The sequence below is a fragment of the Mytilus edulis genome, chromosome 14 (genome assembly GCF_963676685.1).
Source record: "Mytilus edulis chromosome 14, xbMytEdul2.2, whole genome shotgun sequence".
Lineage (NCBI taxonomy): Eukaryota > Metazoa > Mollusca > Bivalvia > Mytilida > Mytilidae > Mytilus > Mytilus edulis.
Genome location: NC_092357.1, coordinates 28,155,135 through 28,174,950, shown reverse-complemented (window position 1 = coordinate 28,174,950; position 19,816 = coordinate 28,155,135). Strand labels below are relative to the sequence as shown.

General features: G+C 32.1%; 1 long non-coding RNA gene across 1 annotated transcript; it reads right to left on the bottom strand.

The window, feature by feature from the left end:
* Positions 1 to 14,195: 14,195 nt before the first annotated feature.
* On the bottom strand, positions 14,196 to 19,816 carry LOC139503867 (uncharacterized). Its single transcript, XR_011659207.1, has 3 exons — positions 19,777 to 19,816; positions 17,246 to 17,359; positions 14,196 to 14,311 (listed from the first exon to the last, which is right to left on the bottom strand). It is a non-coding gene; the product is annotated as an uncharacterized lncRNA (long non-coding RNA).

Below are 19,816 nucleotides of genomic sequence, written 5' to 3'. Positions count from 1 at the left end.
GCTTTATCCCGCGGAAAATTACTCACGTTAGAAGACATTGCTGGATATCCACGAGATGAAATTTCGTTATTGTTTCATAAAGCTAAACAACAATATGTCTAACATTTTCAAATATCGATGATTTGAGTTTTAAAACACTATCAATATGAACAGATTTATTACAGCGGAAGCAATCAAGTGACAACTTGAAAGGCAGACTACTTTCGATGATAAATTGCTCCTTAAAATAAAGGGTTGTAATAGGGTTAATAAGCTATTGTTGTTTTCGTCAATAGGCGAATTCTTAAGGATACAAAAGGAACCTAAACAAATTTGACGACTTGTAATTAGTATGCTGTCATATTAGAAACACACCAAAAAGGTGTAATAATCTTGTAGTCATGCAAAAAATCAAAGCTGCACTATAAATGCCATGCGTTTAACTAGCTTCCTGGATTCAGCTTCACCAGGAACGTTCAAAGCTAGATATGTGAACGCCAATGCTACATAAGAACTGAAATAGTTGATGAGATATATTACAAAAATGCACGCTAGAACATAACCCAGTTACATCTAAAAAGTTTTTAAAAAAACCCAGACTGACGGAGTTTTTTTTAATAATTTTGAAATATATGGCAAATTTAGGAAAATTGCTATGAATCATACTATTAAGAAGTTCTGACTACTGATTTTACCGTAATGTAACTCATAGCTCACCGACTGCGTTTTAATTGTATTACAGCTTTAATAACTGACTTATTATTAGTCTGTTTCACAAAGCTTAAAAACATTTTCATTAAAAAATAACAAGACTTAGTATGTTTGTAAAGTTTCTTTTTTAAAAGTGAAGATAAGCGCGAAATAACGAGTATCAATATTATATTGATATGAAATATTGCTCGAAGCCAACAACGATAAAGATAATCTTGAATTCGTTCAAGAGGTTTCTTATATCAATATATATTAAAGCAAACACTGAGTGCTAAAGCCTTCTGAGTGCGTCAAGTCGGAAGAAGTATGTCATTATCAAGGATTGTCTTTACATAATTGTTCTAAAAAGTAATGTTAAAAATTAGGATTTCAAACACATTAAAGTAAAATTGAGAAAGGAAATGGGAAATGTGTCAAAGCGACATCAACCCAACCATAGAGCAGACAACAGCCGAAGGCCACCAATGGGTCTTCAATGTAGCGAGAAACTCCCGCACCCGTAGGCGTCTTTCAGCTGGCCCCTTAAAAAATATGTATACTAGTACAGTGATAATGGACGTCATACTAAACTCCGAATTATACACAAGAAACTAAATTAAAAATCATACAAGACTGACAAAGGCCAGAGGCTCTTGACTTGGGACAGGCGCAAAATTGCGGCAAGGTTAAACATGTTGATGAGATCTCCACCCTCCCCCTATACCTCTAGCCAATGTAGAAAAGTAAACGCATAACAATACGCACAATAAAGGCATACTTTTGTAGCTTTCGGAACTTTAATGATTAGTTTCTCTTTGCCCAAGACCATACGTAGTCCTACTCTTGTTCACATATAAAGATAAGAAGATGTGGTATGTTTGTCAATGTGACAATCCCCATCAGAAACAAAATGAAAAAGACGTTAACAACTTTTGCATCTACATGTACACCATGTGGTCTCTGTTAATTAGTTGATTCATGGGTAATCATACCGCATCTCATGCCAAAATGACGAAAGAAATTTTAGACAAAAATGTTAAGTAATATACATTCTACAATGTTCTGTCGGTGGCCTTTATGATGTTACTGAGTCAAGACATCTTTTGCCAAGACGCTAGTTGCCATATGAGCAAAACAAGTAAGAAGCTATTCCTCCCAGTTAACCAGTATTTCAGACATTTAAATCCCAAACCACTATCTTTTAATAGATTGTAAATAAATCATCACAAACATCAACATTTTGACATAGTCTCGTCTATCTATTGACTTGAGATTCATTTAAAATGTAGGTTACTGAAAACTACGCCTGAACTGAACACTATATAGCTTAATAAAACAATAGTTCTATTCACCGAGTAAACTTATTACATATCCTATAGTAATTACATTCGAATGAGGTCGTCAAACTTAATTGCAAATGCGTAAATGTTGAGCCTGAGTGCTATAAATTTTTCTCAAATGAAGACATTTCGTGATTTCAAGCAAACACGATTTCTGTTAGTGTTTCAAAAAAAACGCAACGAATACATGGTTAAAGAATCTGAATTTTAAAGATTCAGATATTTTCAATATGAAGAGATCCCCAGCGACGTATTTTTTTATTATCTCGTTACGATTACTTTTCGAAAGTAAACTATTTCCAAAAATTAACTGTGTGTTGCTTGAAATCAGGGATTATGTAAATATAAAACAGATGATGTGGTATGATTGCCAATGAGACAACTATCCACAAAAGACCAAAATGACAAAGACATTAACAACTATTGGTCACCGTACTGCATAGTCAGCTATAATAAGCCCCGATAAGACAATGTAAAACAATTCAAACGAGAAAAACTAACGGCCTTATTTATTTAAAAAAAAAAATGAACGAAAAACAAATATGTAAGCCATGGAGATTTCAAACGACACATTACAAAGATCGACCTCTTGTAGACATATGATCAACATAATATGAACATTTTGTAAGTTTGATAATCTTGTATTCACAACTGCAATTTTTTAATTGCATACCTTCAATGCAATTTCTGAATTTACTTTGACAATAAATGCTCAAAGTCAAACGACTAGTAATAACCGATTCATTTGATTAGATGTCAATCAAAATGAACCTTGATACAAAAGGCATTTCCATCTAACAAGTGTAATGACAACTTTGCATGAAGCAGTTGAAACCTATATTTTCTAAATAGTTTTAAATAATAAAAAAAGGTAGTTATTCATATCATAACCGATGTACTGACTACTGATTTAATTGTGGGGAATTTATTGTCCCCCAACTGCAGTCATATTTATCATAGTAGCAATTAAAATCATTAATCTGCGTCACAAAGTCTTAAATATTACCAAGTCTTTTCCAATAAAAACTTTTGTAAAGTTTGTTTATTAAAAATTGAACTATAAGAGCGCAAAACAAATGATACTAGCATATTGATATAAAAAAATAATAACTCGGAGGCAAAATATGATGAAACTTACACTCGTTTAAAATGTTTCTTGTATTGATTTGAAATCAAAATACTGAGTGGTGAAGCTGTCTGATTGCGTCAAGTCCAAAGTTATATGTCACTATAATAACCATTGTTAACACGGATTGTCTATACATAAATGTTATAACAAAATAGTTTAAAACATAATATAGTATAAAAAAGAAGATATGGTATGATTGCCAATGAGACAACTATTCACAAAAGACCAAAATGACACTAACAACTATAGGTCACCGTACGGCCTTCAACAATGAGCAAAGCCCATACCGCATAGTCAGCTATAAAAGGCAGGTGGAAGATAGGTCCGCTGCTGTATGCCCTGTGGTAATGCGTCAATGATTAAATTCGCACGAAAATATAGTTCTTATTTATATAATTCTTAATTAATACAATGCCATCAAGTGTTATATTTATAATTAAGATATTAGTTAATTTCAGTGAGTGTAATTTTTTTCTGTAGCATTTATCTGCTTTTGTTTTCTATAAACAAGGATAAACTTTGTCATCCAAAAAATGATAACAAATATAACCCATTTGACTAAAGTTAACTTAGGTCAACTTCGGAAATAATAAACATAAACAATACAACGTCCACAAAGTCCTACATTTAAAGAAGAAATTGGTTTATTTACATATATTGTATGTACAGTAGCAAAGGCAAAGTATCTACAAAGTATCCTTTTATGACAGGGTTACCTGAGGTAACCCAAAACATAACAACAAATATAACCTATTTTACTCAAGATAACTCAGGTCGCCTTGAAAAATACACCACATAAACAATACAACTTTCATGATTTCCTACATTAAAAACAAAGATAAAGAAATTGCTTTATTACAACATAAATGCATACACTAGCAAAGTATCTACTCAGTATTCTTTCATGAGAGGGGTACCTGAGGTAACCCCAAATATAATTATATATACAACCAACTTAACTCAAGTTAACTCAGGTCACATATACATCGCATAAATAATACAACGTCCGTGAATTCTAAAATTAAGGACGAAGAAATGGATTTATTACAACATAAATGCATACACTAGCAAAGTATCTACTAAGAGTTCATTCATGACAGGGTTACCTGAGGTAACCCCACCAATAACATCAAATACAACCCATTTAACTCAAGTTAATTCAGATCTCCTTAATACAACTTTAATGAAGTCCTACATTTGAAACAAAGAAGTCGATTTATAACAACATAAATTCATACACTAGCAAAGTATTTACTAAGAATTCTTTCATAGTAGGGTTACTTCAGGTAACCCCAAACATAATAACATATATCACCTATTTCACTCTAGACTAGTTAACTGATGTCTCCTTAATATATACATTACAGAGACATCACAACTTCCACAAATTCTTACATTAAAAATGAAGAAGTTGGTTTATGACAGTATAAATATATACACTAGCAAGTTATCTACTAAGTATTCTGTCATGACAGGGTAACTTTAGGTAACAAAAAAAAAACAAAACAAATATAATCAATTCAAATTAAGTTAACTTAAGTCGCCTTTCCGATATATCACATAAACAATACATATCTATAAAGTCCAAAATTTAAAAAAAAAGAAATTGTTTGATTACAACATAAATGTTTACACTAGCAAACTATATAATAAGCATTCTTTCATAACAGGGGTACCTAAGATAACCCCAGACATAATTACAAATATAATACACTTAACTGAAGTTTACTGAGGTAACCTTTACATGTACATCACATAAACAATACAACTTTCATGAAGTCCTACATTTAATATAAAGAAGTTTGTTTATTACAATTAAGGTAAACACTAGCAAAGTATCTACGAAGTATTCATGCATGACAGGGTTACCTCAGGTAACCCAAATAATAACAACAAATACAACCCATTTAACTCAATTTAAATCAGGTAACATTTATATATACATCGCAAAAACAGAACAAATCTATGAAGTCCTACATTTTTAATTTAGAAATTGTGTAATTACAGCATAAATGCATATACCAGCAAAGTATCTAAGAAGTATTATTTCATGACAGGGTTACCTCAGGTAACCTAAAAAATAACAACTAATATAATCCATTCAAATCAAGTTACCTTTAGTCGCCTTTCCTAAATATCATATAAACAATACACATCTATAAAGTCCAAAATTTAAAAAAAAATGGTTTATTACAACTTTTAAAAATATTTATTCTGGATTACTATCTACGAAGTATTCTTACATGACAGAGTTACCTCAGGTAACCATACAAATAACAACAAAGATAACCCTTTTAACTCAAGTTAACTCAGGCCACCTTTAAATATATATACATCACATAAACAATACAAATCTATGAAGTCCTACATTTTAAATTAAGAAATTGTGTAATTAAAACATAAATGTATACACTAGGAAAGTATCTACTAGTATTTTTTCATAACAGGGTTACCTCAGGTAACCCAAACAATAACAGCAAAAACAACCTATTTTACTCAAGTTAATTCAGATCACCTTTACATATACATCACATAAACAATATAACTTCAACGAATTCCTACATTGAAAATGAAGAAGTTGGTTTATTACAGCATCAATGCATATACTAGCAAAGTATCTACTAAGTATTCTGTCATGACAGGGTTACCTCAGGTATCCCATAAAATAGCAACAAGTATAATCCATTTAAATCGAGTTAAGTTAGATCGCATTTGCTTAATACCACATAAACAATACACATCTATGAAGTCCTACGTGTAGAATAAAGAAATTGTTTGATTACAACATAAATGTTTACACTATCAAACTATCTAATAAGCATTCTTTTATAACAGGGGTACCTGAGGTTACCCTAGATAAAATTACAAATATAACCCACTTAACAGAAGTTAACTAAGATCATCTTTACATGTACATCACATAAACAATACAACTTTCATGAAGTCTTACATTTGAAATAAAGAACTTTGTTTTTTTACAATAAATGTAACCACTAGCAAAGTATCTACGAAGTATTCTTTCATGACAGGATTACCTGAGGTAACCCAAATAATAACAACAAATACAACCCATTTAACTCATTACAAGTTAACTCAGGTAACATTTATATATACATCGCATAAACAATACAAATCTATGAAGTCCTAAATTTTAAATTAAGAAATTGTGTAATTAAAACATAAATGTATACACTAGCAAAGTATCTACTAATAATTTTTTTCATAACAGGGTAACCTGAGGTTACCCAAACAATAACAGCACATACAACCTATTGAACTCAAGTTAATTTAGATCACCTTTACATATACATCAAAAAAACAATATAACTTCAATGAAGTCCTACATTGAAAATGAAGAAGTTGGTTTATTACAATTAATGTAAACACTAGCAAAGTATCTACGAAGTATTCATTCATGACGGAGTTACCTCAGGTAACCCCAATAATAACAACAAATACAACCCATTTAACTCAAGTTAACTCAGGTAACATTTATATATACATCGCATAAACAATACAAATCTATGAAGTCCTACATTTTAAATTAAGAAATTGTGTAATTACAGCATAAATGCATTAACCAGCAAAGTATCTACGAAGTATTCTTTCATAACAGGGTTACCCCAGGTAACCACAAAAATAATAACAAATATAAGCCATTCAAACCAAGTTAACTTAAGTCGCCTTTTCTAAATACCATATAAACAATACACATCTATAAAGTCCAAAAAAAAAAAATGGTTTATTACAACTTAAATGTATATTCTGGAAAACTATTTACGAAGTATTCTTACATGACAGGGTTACATCAGGTAACCATAACAATATCAACAAAGATTACCCTTTTAACTCAAGTTATCGCAGGTCACCTTTAATAAAATATACATCACATAAACAATAGAAAGCTATGAAGTCCTACATTTTAATTTAAGAAATTGTGTAATTACAACATAAATGTATACAATAGCAAAGTATCTACTAAGAATTTTTCCATAACAGGGTTCCCTGAGGTAACCCAAACAATAACAGCAAATACAACCTATTTAACTCAAGTTAATTCAGATCACCTTTACATTTACATCACATAAACTATATAACAAAGTCCTACATTGAAAATGAAGAAGTTGGTTTATAACAGCATAAATGCATATACTAGCAAAGTATCTACTAATATCAAAAAGAAGATGTGGTATGAATGCCAATGATACAACTATCCACAAAAGACCAAAATGACACAGACATTAACAACTATAGGTCACCGTACGGTCTTCAACAATGAACATGGCCCTAAGTATTCTGTCATGACAGGGTTACCTCAGGTAACCCATAAAATTGCAACAAGTATAATGTATTTAAATCGAGTTACGTCAGATCGCATTTCCTTAATATCTCATAAACAATACATATCTATGAAGTCCTACATGTAACATAAAGACATTGTTTGATTACAACATAAATGTTTACACTAGCAAACTATCTAATAAGCATTCTTTCATAACAGGAGTACCTTAGGTAACCCCAGACATAATCACAAATATAAACAAAAAAAATGCAACTTAACTGAAGTTAACTAAGGTCACCTTTACCTGTACATCACATAAACAATACAACTTTCATGAAGTCTTACATTTAAAAAACAACTTTGTTTATTACAATTAATGTAAACACTAGCAAAGTATCTACGAAGTATTCATTCATGACAGGGTTACCTCAGGTAACCTCATTGTAACAACAAATAAACTCATTTAACGCAAGTTAACTCAGGTAACATTTGTATATACATCGCATAAACAATAGAAAACACTAAGACAATTAAGTTTTTTTTTACAAATAAAAAAGGTATAAACAAACAAATATCAAGAAATACTTTATAAAGAACATAGAAATCAGTGCATTCAGGCAAAGTTACATTATATGTAAAATTTACCCTATATATGTATTTTTATTAAAATCACTTTTTTCCAAAATTAGCAAGAAGACAGACATATTCATTGGGATAATTTTGTTGAGAATGGTGATATGAAGGCAAATCTGACACAAATGTCTAAGAAGGGAGGATGGGCAGATTGCTGTACTAGGGATGTCAGCTGTCTTAAAATGTAACATTATTATAATCACCAGCAGCCCTAACACTCACCCTGATGACACTATCATTTGGATTAATCGTGACAATGCCTCTGCTGATCTTCTTCTTCTGGGTCATATTTGGGAAAATCATTACCAATCATTGCGTCTTTTTTTTATTTAAAACCCAAAACAGGTTAGTTATATTATAGGAGTGATGTTAAGACTATAATTTATCATACTTTTAAATCATCATGTAAAATTGATCTGCATGTATTTAATGCAATATTCTCTCAGCGAAACTTTGTGCAAACATTATTGAGAGCAAAGACAAATATAATAAGTAAATCCATAAACATTTAAAGGTTGCAGTATGGGTACATTCATATTTCAAAATTACCCGTAACACTGTAATATGCTTCAAAGTCTATAGCAATAAGCATGATAAGGTCCTTTATAACTCATAAATGTGAACAAAAAATATCTACAAAAGTTTGATGTCATCTGTTATTGTACTACAATACTCTATCAGAGCTCTTTTTCAAAAGCTCAAGTTGCAAAAGTTAAGGGTAGTGGATACCATGAAATAACGATATTCAATGTCCTGAAACAGGGGTTCAAATACTGAGGGTAGAGCAACAGATCTAATATTACCTAGTTCCTGTCGCTACGAATTATTATCACTTCCCATTTCGTTTCATACATTGCAACATAGGCTAATTCATATCACCTCTATCTAGTTTATTAGAAATACAAAAAAAATTTAAGTGTGCATTAATTGTTAGGTTGTTGTAACCTTTTATATAATACTTGAATATGTTAATTATCAATGTATATTTTGATTTACCGACAGAGATGCTGAACAGTACTGATGATTATCTTGATAATGGTTCTCCAAAACTACAACAGACACAAGAAGGTGTGTATGATATTTTGTAATATTAATATCTCAGCTTTAGATAAAAAATTTTAAAATAATATTTTTCTGGTTTAAGTCAGAGATTTTTTTCTAAAATTACCAATGGAATGTTTGGGAGAGTAGTTTAAATAATTTCATATTAAGGTATGGTTGGGAAAAAAGAACATTAACAAAGGACTATTGCTTAAAACTGCATTAACAGCAGGTCATGAGGTTTTTAACATGCATTTTAAAACTGTTTCAAGTCAATCACTGATAAGCAAAAAACATAAGTGACCTAACCTACAGTGTTGATTAATTACAGATGAATATTTAAAATTTATTAACTAAACAATAGGCCTTACTTGAAAACCTTTTAAATTTTTATAACTATATCTATATTTCATTCTTTTAAAGATCTTGTTGATCACTAATTAATCATTTATTTTTCAGACATAATTTACAGAATTTTTTATTTCATGTAGATCAAAAGTAATAGGCAATAACTAATCTATCATCTTTATATATCACACATCTAATTTATACATGTGTGTATTCAATTATGAGTTCAAACATTTGTGTATTGAGATGTATATTAAGGGATCTGTATAATTATGTAACACTGAGGTTGATAAAAAAATGTGGTCAATTTGATTGACAGTTCAGGAGGTTGGGCATTGTAATTAAAGGTCCACCTTGTCGTTATTCTTTGGTGATAATGGCAGTTGTAAATCATACTAGTATTGTACCAATACTCAATTACATTATCAGCATGTTTTAAATAAAAGCCTGCACATCAAAACAGCTTAATAACGAATATTGAATGAACTGCTAAAAAATATACCCATTTTTTGACAGTTTATATGTGTATTATGTGCACATACACGAGAACTTAATGGGGGCTTTTTTTCAGTGTGAATACATTTAGAAATAGTAGCTAACCTGTCGTGTCTTTAGAGAGCCAAACAGATTTATCTGAAAGGTTTTACTTGTTGAATAATGTTTGAATAGTTTAAAAAAAATTAGCAGTCAAAATAGTCCATTTTACGAATAATTGTAACCCGTTTTCAAAGTAAAGAACATTGCACATCATTGAAACGTTCTGTATAACAAATATTCCAATGCTATTAAGGTCAATTGTTGGACCTTAATAATAATTGTCTTTATGATATTTCATAGAGTATGTCACTTTGCATGTCTATAAATACTTCCTTTCTGGACAAGTTATCAAGTATTATCTATTTCATATAATTGTTTCCTGGAATATATCAGATCTACAATTTGTAAAAGTGTGGGAAGTGATGTACAGTGTATAATAAAGTGTGTGAGGTAATAGCTTAAGTGCTTACTAACAATAATATCCTTACTAGCTATAAAGTACATGTGTACGTTCTGTTTAAAATCCTAATTTGTAATTCTTTTTTCAGATTGTAGGACTTGGGATAATCTTCTTTATTTTCATATAAATAATTAAAGTTGTGATTTAGTCTATGAATTCAGGTATAATCTAAAACTCGAATTAGGCTGTGACACTAATCAATATGATTTCTGTTCTGAAGACCTTAGTTATTACAATATATAATTCCTTGTAAGGTAACTGTATTTTAGACCTGATTGTTAATTTCCTCACTAAGTTATATTGTGCTTCCATTTCATACAAGGAAGATAAAAACAGTGTCATTTATTGTGTGAAGGGATTCTGAAAAGTTCAATTCTACACTTTTTATTTCTTTATAAAAAGACGTTTAATATGAAACGTCTTTTATATAGGTACGAGTAATTGTATGGCAAATCACCGTTAGTATAAAATACTAGTTGTAATTTCATGGTGTAAATATTTTTTAATTTACATCTTTTTATTACTTAATTAGTAAGTCTGTTCATAAAAATTCATAATCATTGTTGATTATATAATCGTATATGTATGAAAACTAGAAAATCTTATTTATTGATTTAATTTACTTGTAAGAAATGATGAAGATACAGATGATATTATAACAGCACACTTAATGCAGTTTGGTGATATGCTCATTGGAAGGTTCAATCACCGAAACAAGAACAAGAACACACTTCAGTATCGATGTGAAAGGTTTGACATAAGACATTTTGACGGTTTCATTATTACAAATACATCGTTTCAAATATTATATATCCTGATAGATACATTATAAATGCACTATTTTTACTGTTTTTACTTATTTCACATCATCTTCTTACGTAAGTTAATTAGGAATAGGGGTTAATATATGGTATATCGTTTGCGATTTAAAGAAAAATTGTTGTACAAAATAAAACAGATGGAAAATATATGTACCAAGATATTTTTCACTGTTAGGCGAGTGGTCTCTTGCTAGCCAAATCCACATTCACATATCAGTTTCTCAATTTGTCTTTTTCTAAATTGTTACTTACCAGTATGATATCTTAAACATATATATATGTATTTAAAAAGCTAAAACATTTGATTTCTAATCATTTTTAGGCTATCTACCGTTTCGTGAACAAAACGAACTCAAGTATTTCAGGAAATGCAAACATTCAGAAACGAAAAAACGTAATTGAAGGTATAAGAAGCTTAAAGCTGTGCACTACGGTAGGAACTTATGAAAAATTAAGGAACCTTAGAGAGGACACTCACATACTCTACACCCACATATTGTTACTGGACAAATGAAATAACTTCGATAAAAAAACTAAATCATACTTTCCTGTCGCTATGCACATCTACACAATTTGATAGATGTTAGTTATTATCTGAAAAGGTTTCATGAAATTTAAAGTTTGAGAGAACTTACGATGACAAGAATAGGACTGACAAACACACGGACGGAATAACGACGGACTGCTAAAAAAATGTATACCCTCCGCAACTTCGTTTAATTTGGTATGATAATAACTGTATGACCCATTTGGCTTATATTAATACATAATTAAAGCTAAATCAATTTCATTTGATATTTAGCTACCACAAAAACACATTATATAAGGTCACCCCTTCGATTTATAATCAAATTTTGTAAATTTATGTATGTGTCCAAATTAGGATTAACTTTAAACAAGTAGGTGTCTAGCCAAATATATAAATATGACCTTCTTCAATATGAGTTATGGAATGAACAATCTGTTAAAGCAGTCAGTTTGCTCTAATTTTGTCATATCTAATTATATTGATCTTACATCATTTGTTGTAACTATACTGGTAAATTTTTCCGTATTCAAATGTTACAACTATGACAGATCATTATGCAAACTTGTATGATTTTGAATGAGCATTTGAAATCTGAAGTATCTTAGAATAGGAATAGATTACCTTAGTCGTAGTTTCCACAACCTTTAGGAATTGGGGTTTCAATGCTATTCAACTGTGTATTTGTCTGGCTTTATATAACTATTTTGATCTGAACGTCACTGAGTATTATGTAGACGAAACGCACGTCTGGCGTATTAAATTTTAATCCTGATACATTTGATGCTTAAAATAAGGGAAAGTTACTTAAATCATACCTATGATCTTTTCTGAATTTATTTTATCCAAATATCATAAGTCTAGAAATGCTTTCATTCTTACAATAGAAAGAAGAATTTGACAGACATTTGGAGTACGTGCTAGATGAATTACCAACACCAGCAGTAACTCAATATTTAAAATCAAATTGGTTTGGTGACATCTGGAGTTGCAGGTGGAGCAATTATGGAAGAAAATTATATCATGAAGACCATGACACAAACAATCTTGTGGAAAGGTATCATTACATGTTCAGTCTTATGTGAACATAATTTTGAAATCTTTGTTTTATTTATGTCTGAAATCATGCATGGTAACACTAGAACAGTAAAGGTTATCAAAGCTGCATGATTAAACAAATAAGAAGCCAAATTACCAAACAAATAATTAATCACGTGCATGCAAGCAATATTAGTTCAATATACATCCTTTAACAATGAGGTAAACAGTATATTCACAAAAATACTGAACTCAGAGGAAAATCAAATCGGAAACTCTAATCAGATGGCAAAATCAAAGGACAAAACACACCAAAAACGAATGGACAACAACTGTCATATTCCTGACTTGTTACAGGCATTTTTAAATGTAGAAAACGATGGGTTAAACCTGGTTTTATAGCGCTAAACATCTCAATTTGTACGACAGTCTCATCAAATTTCGTTATATTTACAATGATGTGTGAACTAAACAGACAGAATAAATAAAAAAGTCAAAATAGGGGTACAGCAGTCATCATTATGTTACAATTTTAAAAGAAACAATTTCGAGTGTCTGACGTCAGAACATTTATACGTCACATATTTTTGTCGTTCAATATTTAAACAAAAAAAGTACAGAGTCACGTTATAAGAACCAACGAAACACAAAAAGTCGAATATTCAACACACCAGCAAAAATTAAAGATAATACAAACACATTGACGGGATGTATAAGTACCGAGCAAGGTTAAATGGATATCACAGAAAACAATCCAACAGTAACAGTAATATTAATAATAGAACATAGACATAGGAAAAAAAAATATAGCACATTGAAATTCATCTTTACATCAAATAAGGAGATTGCACCCTGTGTGGTTCAGACCCCTTGAACACTAAATTCGTGTCAAACCAAAATCAATATATATAAAATCCGTACTTATTTGTGTGCAAGTCACACCACCGTTAAAACTTATCTTGATTTGTGTTGGCCTATGTTCTGTGTTGAATGCAGTACTTCAACTTGTAATTACCAACTTTTTGCATATTGTTTTTGAATTCGAAAGTTATCTCATTTACAATCATATCACATCTTTTTATATAGCAGAAATGTTCAGATTTAGGTGCTGTCTATTTATTTATGGAGTTACATTGTATTACCATACAATAAACGAATAATTTCAACTTGACTGTGTTTTATGTTTATCTGCAGAACGGTAAAAGATTGAGAAAATAATTGAAACAATGCTCAATGTGTACAGGGTATTTATTTAGGTGGAATGGATGAATAAGGCTAAATTTAGATAATTACTACAATCAAATAATTTATGTCATAGATACGTGCCTTTTTATGTTTATTTCAGGTTTGTCTGGTTTTTTTTTGGTGTACCTAAACTGAATTTTTTTTGTATAAGTATGCCATTTTTTTTCTCATTATTCAGCAATGTCATAATTTGCAGGAATTCATTCCTTTCTCTTCTGTCATGTATCATGTCTCACTTTGATCTGAAATGAAAGAAAGTAAATAGTTATAAAAACTATTCATAATCAATTAGCTTTCCAGATACGTACTGTTAACCATAATTTACATGATGAATTTACTGCTGTTTCAGTTACATTGAACAACTGGCAAGAAGTGGGAGAATGAAGAACATGCGTAATGAAAAAGACAAAAGGGGGCAATTACTTGCAGAGGAAATGATGAAGGCTGGGCTTGATTGGTTAATTGAGTGGGAAACTGATACTCAATGTATTGTCCCATCACAAACGAATCAAAATACGTACGAGGTGGACCTACTGAAAGCTACTTGCAATTGCCCAGCTGCTCCTAGGGGAGGTAGGCGATATTTAATATAACAAAAAACAAAAAAAAATTATAGACCAGGAGAAATGGTTAATTGATGCTTTTGACGATAAAAATTCTGTAAATGGAAAGAAGTTTAGAACATTCAGAATGTTTAAAACCAATTGCGAAACTAATATATTTGTTATAACAATCAACTTTCGTGACCATCGACACATTTTATCAAACTTTCGATGTAGATTGCTGCCGCTTGCAGTTGAGACCGAACGTTACACCAAGCCGAACACTCCATTATGTGATAGACTTTGTCTTTTCTGCAATTACAATTTTATAGAGACAGAAAACCAATTTTTAATAGACTGTAATTTTTCCTCACATATAAGAAAAGAACTTAAATGAACTTAAAACTTTTAGTATCATGAAAAGTTTTATATTATAGTATATATTTCTTAGTTTGCACAGAATGAAAGTGTCTCATATGTCTAAAAGGCAATAACCTAATATGGTTTTAAAGATTTTTATATTGTATATAATGATGTTTATTCGATCGTGACACTGTAATACACTATTTACTTACTTACTTACTACTCTTATTAAATCATGGTGTTCAAACCTGCTTGATGACGGCAAAGGTAATAGAAAAAGACAATGTAACAGAACTTTGCAGGTTCAGTTCATAACCTACAAAAATAAGATGATGAAATTTGCCAATTAGACAGCTCTCCATCTGTGTAACAATGTATTTGATGTTAACAACTACAGCTCAAACATCGGCTTTGAACATGACGCCTTGGTTCACATTGAATAGCAAGCTAAAAAGGCCCCGAATAATTCTATTTGTCACCTACGTGTTATCTGTGGAATTTCACCGTGTTAAAATAAGAAGACAATTAAAATTTATTTATAACTTTATCTTAAGAACATGAAGAACAAAATTTAGCTTGCCATTACAGGCTTGATTGCTAGTGTATATTTGAATGTTCATATTTTATTGAAATATGCCAGTCTGATAAATGATATTAGTTGTAGGTCTGTGTAAACATTATCATTTGGCAATGAATGTTGCCACAGCCAAAGGTGTTTGCATTGAACAGAAAAGAGTGCAAGCAGCTGCAAACATCTATGAAATTAATGATTATTTTCCTTTTTTTTGATAACAGTAGCTCTGTTTCAGTTGTATGTACAGACACATTTAGTTGCTCGTGCTATGCTAATAGCCATGGCATTGAGTGTATTTGTCTTAAAGTTGCACGACAAATTGTGCTATCAATGAACTCATCATCCTTAATATCATCATAGTCATGTTGATTACAAACCTATGGAATTGTCCATAGAGGACAGTATTCGGATGAAACTTGGTGAAATTAATGCTTTTGTAAATGGTGATGGACTTGGACATCTGAGTGAAAATTAAAATAAAATGCTGCTGAATGCACTCAGTAATACACGAAATGTTTGTGTCCTAACAGAATTTTGCAAAACCAACCGTAAAAGGAAGCAGGAACCATTATTTCCAAATAGAAAAACCAAATCAGAAGATCATTCCTATGCATGCACTTCTACTTCAAAGACTTCGAAGATAGCGACGCCAAGATTAATGGAAGATGGTGGGTTCAAAAATAAATGCCGAAATAAAGGTTCACTAAGAAAAGATTTTTAAACAATTCAACCGTAACATTTTTTTAAGTGAACATTATTACAAATGAATGAGAGGAAGTGACACTACATAAATTTTTACCTCCAGTTTAATGATAATAAGCATTGTGTATTAGTTTCCTCACATTTGGTGGAGACAAACTTGAGGAAAAACGGAAAGATAAATTAAGCCTTGATTTTCATTTGTAAATGAGCATAACTCTAACACAGTAACAGTAACTCAACCAAAATTTTCATCTGTGTTTTATAGTGAAATACATTGTGCATAAGTTTTTTATACAATTTTTCTTGCAAACTTAAGGTAGAGAACGAAAAGGAAAATGTCAGCAATATTTCAATTTCATGAGTGGTAGAGAACGAAAAGGAAAATGTCAGCAATATTTCAATTTCATGAGTGGCTTAACTCATGTAACTACAAACTGGAAAAGTTATGCCATCAAAATTACAACTTCATCTGTGTTTTGTTTTAATTAGCATTGTTTATAAGATTCATAATATTTGGTTGATGGAAACCAAAGCTTGAGAACAGAAACGAAATATTCATCAAATTTTCAAATCATTCATTGTAAAGTGTAAAGTATACACAAGGGACGAAAGATACCGGGGGGACAGTCCAACTCATGTAAGGGCACTGTTTGGCAGTGTATTAATAACCTTGAATATATATTGCTAGGCTCAGCTGGAGAACATTACTTGAAATCATCTCATTTTTCGTAAAGTTTTGTTTTCAACCGACCCTCATTGTGTAACTGTAGAAATATAAAACTGACGCCACCAAAATTCAAAATTGATCTGTGCTATGTAGTAATTATGTCAAAGTTTCATAACATTTGATTGGTGTAAAACTAAATTTACATTTTTTTTCTTATATACGAACGTGCTGACAGATAAGGGTGCAATTGAATGCCCTCCACCTTCAGCAGGACGGCAGACCCTATGTTTTCAAGATATTAAACTTTCAAGGGAAATGTACTACATACGTTTTTGGTAAAAGTTTTTCAAAGACATCCAAAAAAGCATCCATCACATTGCCATGCATCGCTGTATTAATGGTTGATGTTTTGATTTCTTCTATCAATAGTTTCATCACTTGCCTGCAAGAAAGTGACATCTGTTATATTGAATGGCCATTTAATATTAGGCCAATGAGACATATTTACATCTGTTGGTTAATCTAGCCTTCTTTCTCAATTATTCATTTATTCATTCATTCATTCATTGTCAGAAAGAAAAAGTTGTGCAAACATCAGATCTACCATAGTTCCCTGAGGTAACATGACCATGCACAGTAGTACAATGGTTCCCTGAGGTAACCTGGCCATGCACAGTAGTACAATGGTTCCCTGAGGTTACTTGATCATATACAGTAATTTACAGATGACCTGAGGTATCCTGGTCATGTACGGTAATTTACAGATGACCTGAGGTAACCTGTCTTTGAACAATAGAACATAGATGTAATCTTGACTAAGCTGACGAAGGGAATTATGACCATTCAATTGTGGTTACCTGAGGTTTCCAGAAAATAAGCGTTTTGCAAAGCTTATCTGTGGTATCATGCAGCATGTACAGTGGTGACCTTAGGTAAGCTGACCATGCACAGTAGTACAATGGTTCCCTGAGGTAATCGGGTCATGTTCAGTAATTTACAGATGACCTCAGGTAACCTGTCCGTGAAAAATAGCACATAGATGCAATCTTGACTAAGCTGACGAAGAGAATTATGACCATTCAATTGTGGTTACCTGAGGTTTAATTTCCAGAAAATAGAAGTTTTGCAAAGCTCATCTATGGAAACATGCAGCTGGTACAATGACCATGTACAGTGTTGAACTTAGGTAACCTGACCATGCACAGTAGTACAATGGTTCCCTGAGGTAACATGACCATGCAAAGTAGTATAGTGGTTCCCTGAGGTAACCTGGCTATGCACAGTAGTACAATGGTTCCCTGAGGTAAACTCATCATGCACAGCAGTACAATGGTTCCCTGAGAAAACCTGACCATACACAATAGTACAGTGGTTCCCTGAGGTAACCTGACCATGCACAGTACTACAATGGTTCCCCGAAGTAACCTACCATGCACAGTTGTACAATGGTTCAATTAGGTAACCTGACAATGCACAGTAGTACAATGGTTCCCTGAGAAAACCTGACGATGCACAGTAGTACAGTGGTTCCCTGAGGTAACCTGACCATACACAGTACTAAAATGGTTCCCTGAGGTAACCTGACCATGCACAGTAGTTCAATGATTCCCTGAGGTAACCTGACCATGTACAGAAGTACAATGGTTCCCTGAGGTAACCAGACCATGCACAGTAGTACAATGATTCTTTGAGGTAACCTACCATGCACAGTAGTACAATGGTTCCCTGAGGTAATATGACCATGCACAGTAGAACAATGGATCCCTGAGGTAACCAGACCATGCACAGTAGTACAGTGGTTCCCTGAAGTAACCTGACCGTGCATAGTAGTACAATTGTTCCCGAAAGTAACCTGACCATGCACAGTAGTACAATGGTTCACTGAGGTAACCTCACCATGCACAGCAGTACAATGGTTCCCTGAGGTTACATGACCATGCACAGTAGTACAATGGTTCCCTGAGGTAACCTGACCATGCACAATAGTACAATGGTTCCCTGAGGTAACCTGACCATGCATAGTACTACAATGGTTCCTTGGGGTAACCTGACCATGCACAGTAGTACAATGATTCCCTGAGGTAACCTACCATGCACAGTAATACAATGGTTCCATGAGGTAACCTGACCACGCACAGTAGTGCAATGGTTCCCTGAGGTAACATAACCATGCACAGTAGTACAATGGATCCGAAGGTAACCAGACCATGCACAGTAGTACAATGGTTCCCTGAAGTAACATGACCATGCAGAGTAGTACAATGATTTCCTAATTTAGAGATGACCTAAGGTTACCTGACCATGTACAAAAGTACACCGGTGATGTGAGGTAACCAGGGCATGTTCAGAAATACATTATAATAATAATATTTGAGTTTTGCATAGCTAACATAACCAAGTGCAGTATTGTAGCGGTTACTTGAGGTAATCTCACCATGCAATGTAACACAGTGGTGACATCAGGTCATCTGACTATGTACAGTAATACAGTGGTGACCTAAGGTTACCTCACCATGTAAAGTATTATAATGGTGACCTGAGGTAACCTGAAAGTATTAATGTTTTGTGAAGGTGATCGGGGGCATCATGACCATGTCATATTCTTATTGTTAAATAACTTGAATAAATATTGTATTCCAGAAATGAGGTAACACAACAATATGTGTGTAAAGGAAACCTGATCCTATATATGTTATTGCAGAGGTGACCTTGGGAACCATGGTATAGTTCTGGATTCAAAGTTGGCATTAAGTAATCCCATTATTTACGGGAATTTAGAGACGGTCTTGCATTAAAGGAGTACTACATACACAAATTGTAGTATCCTCCACAATTTGAAATATGTCATGATATACTCACCTTCTGGTTTTTCTTTGAAAATAGCCAACATCTCTACAAA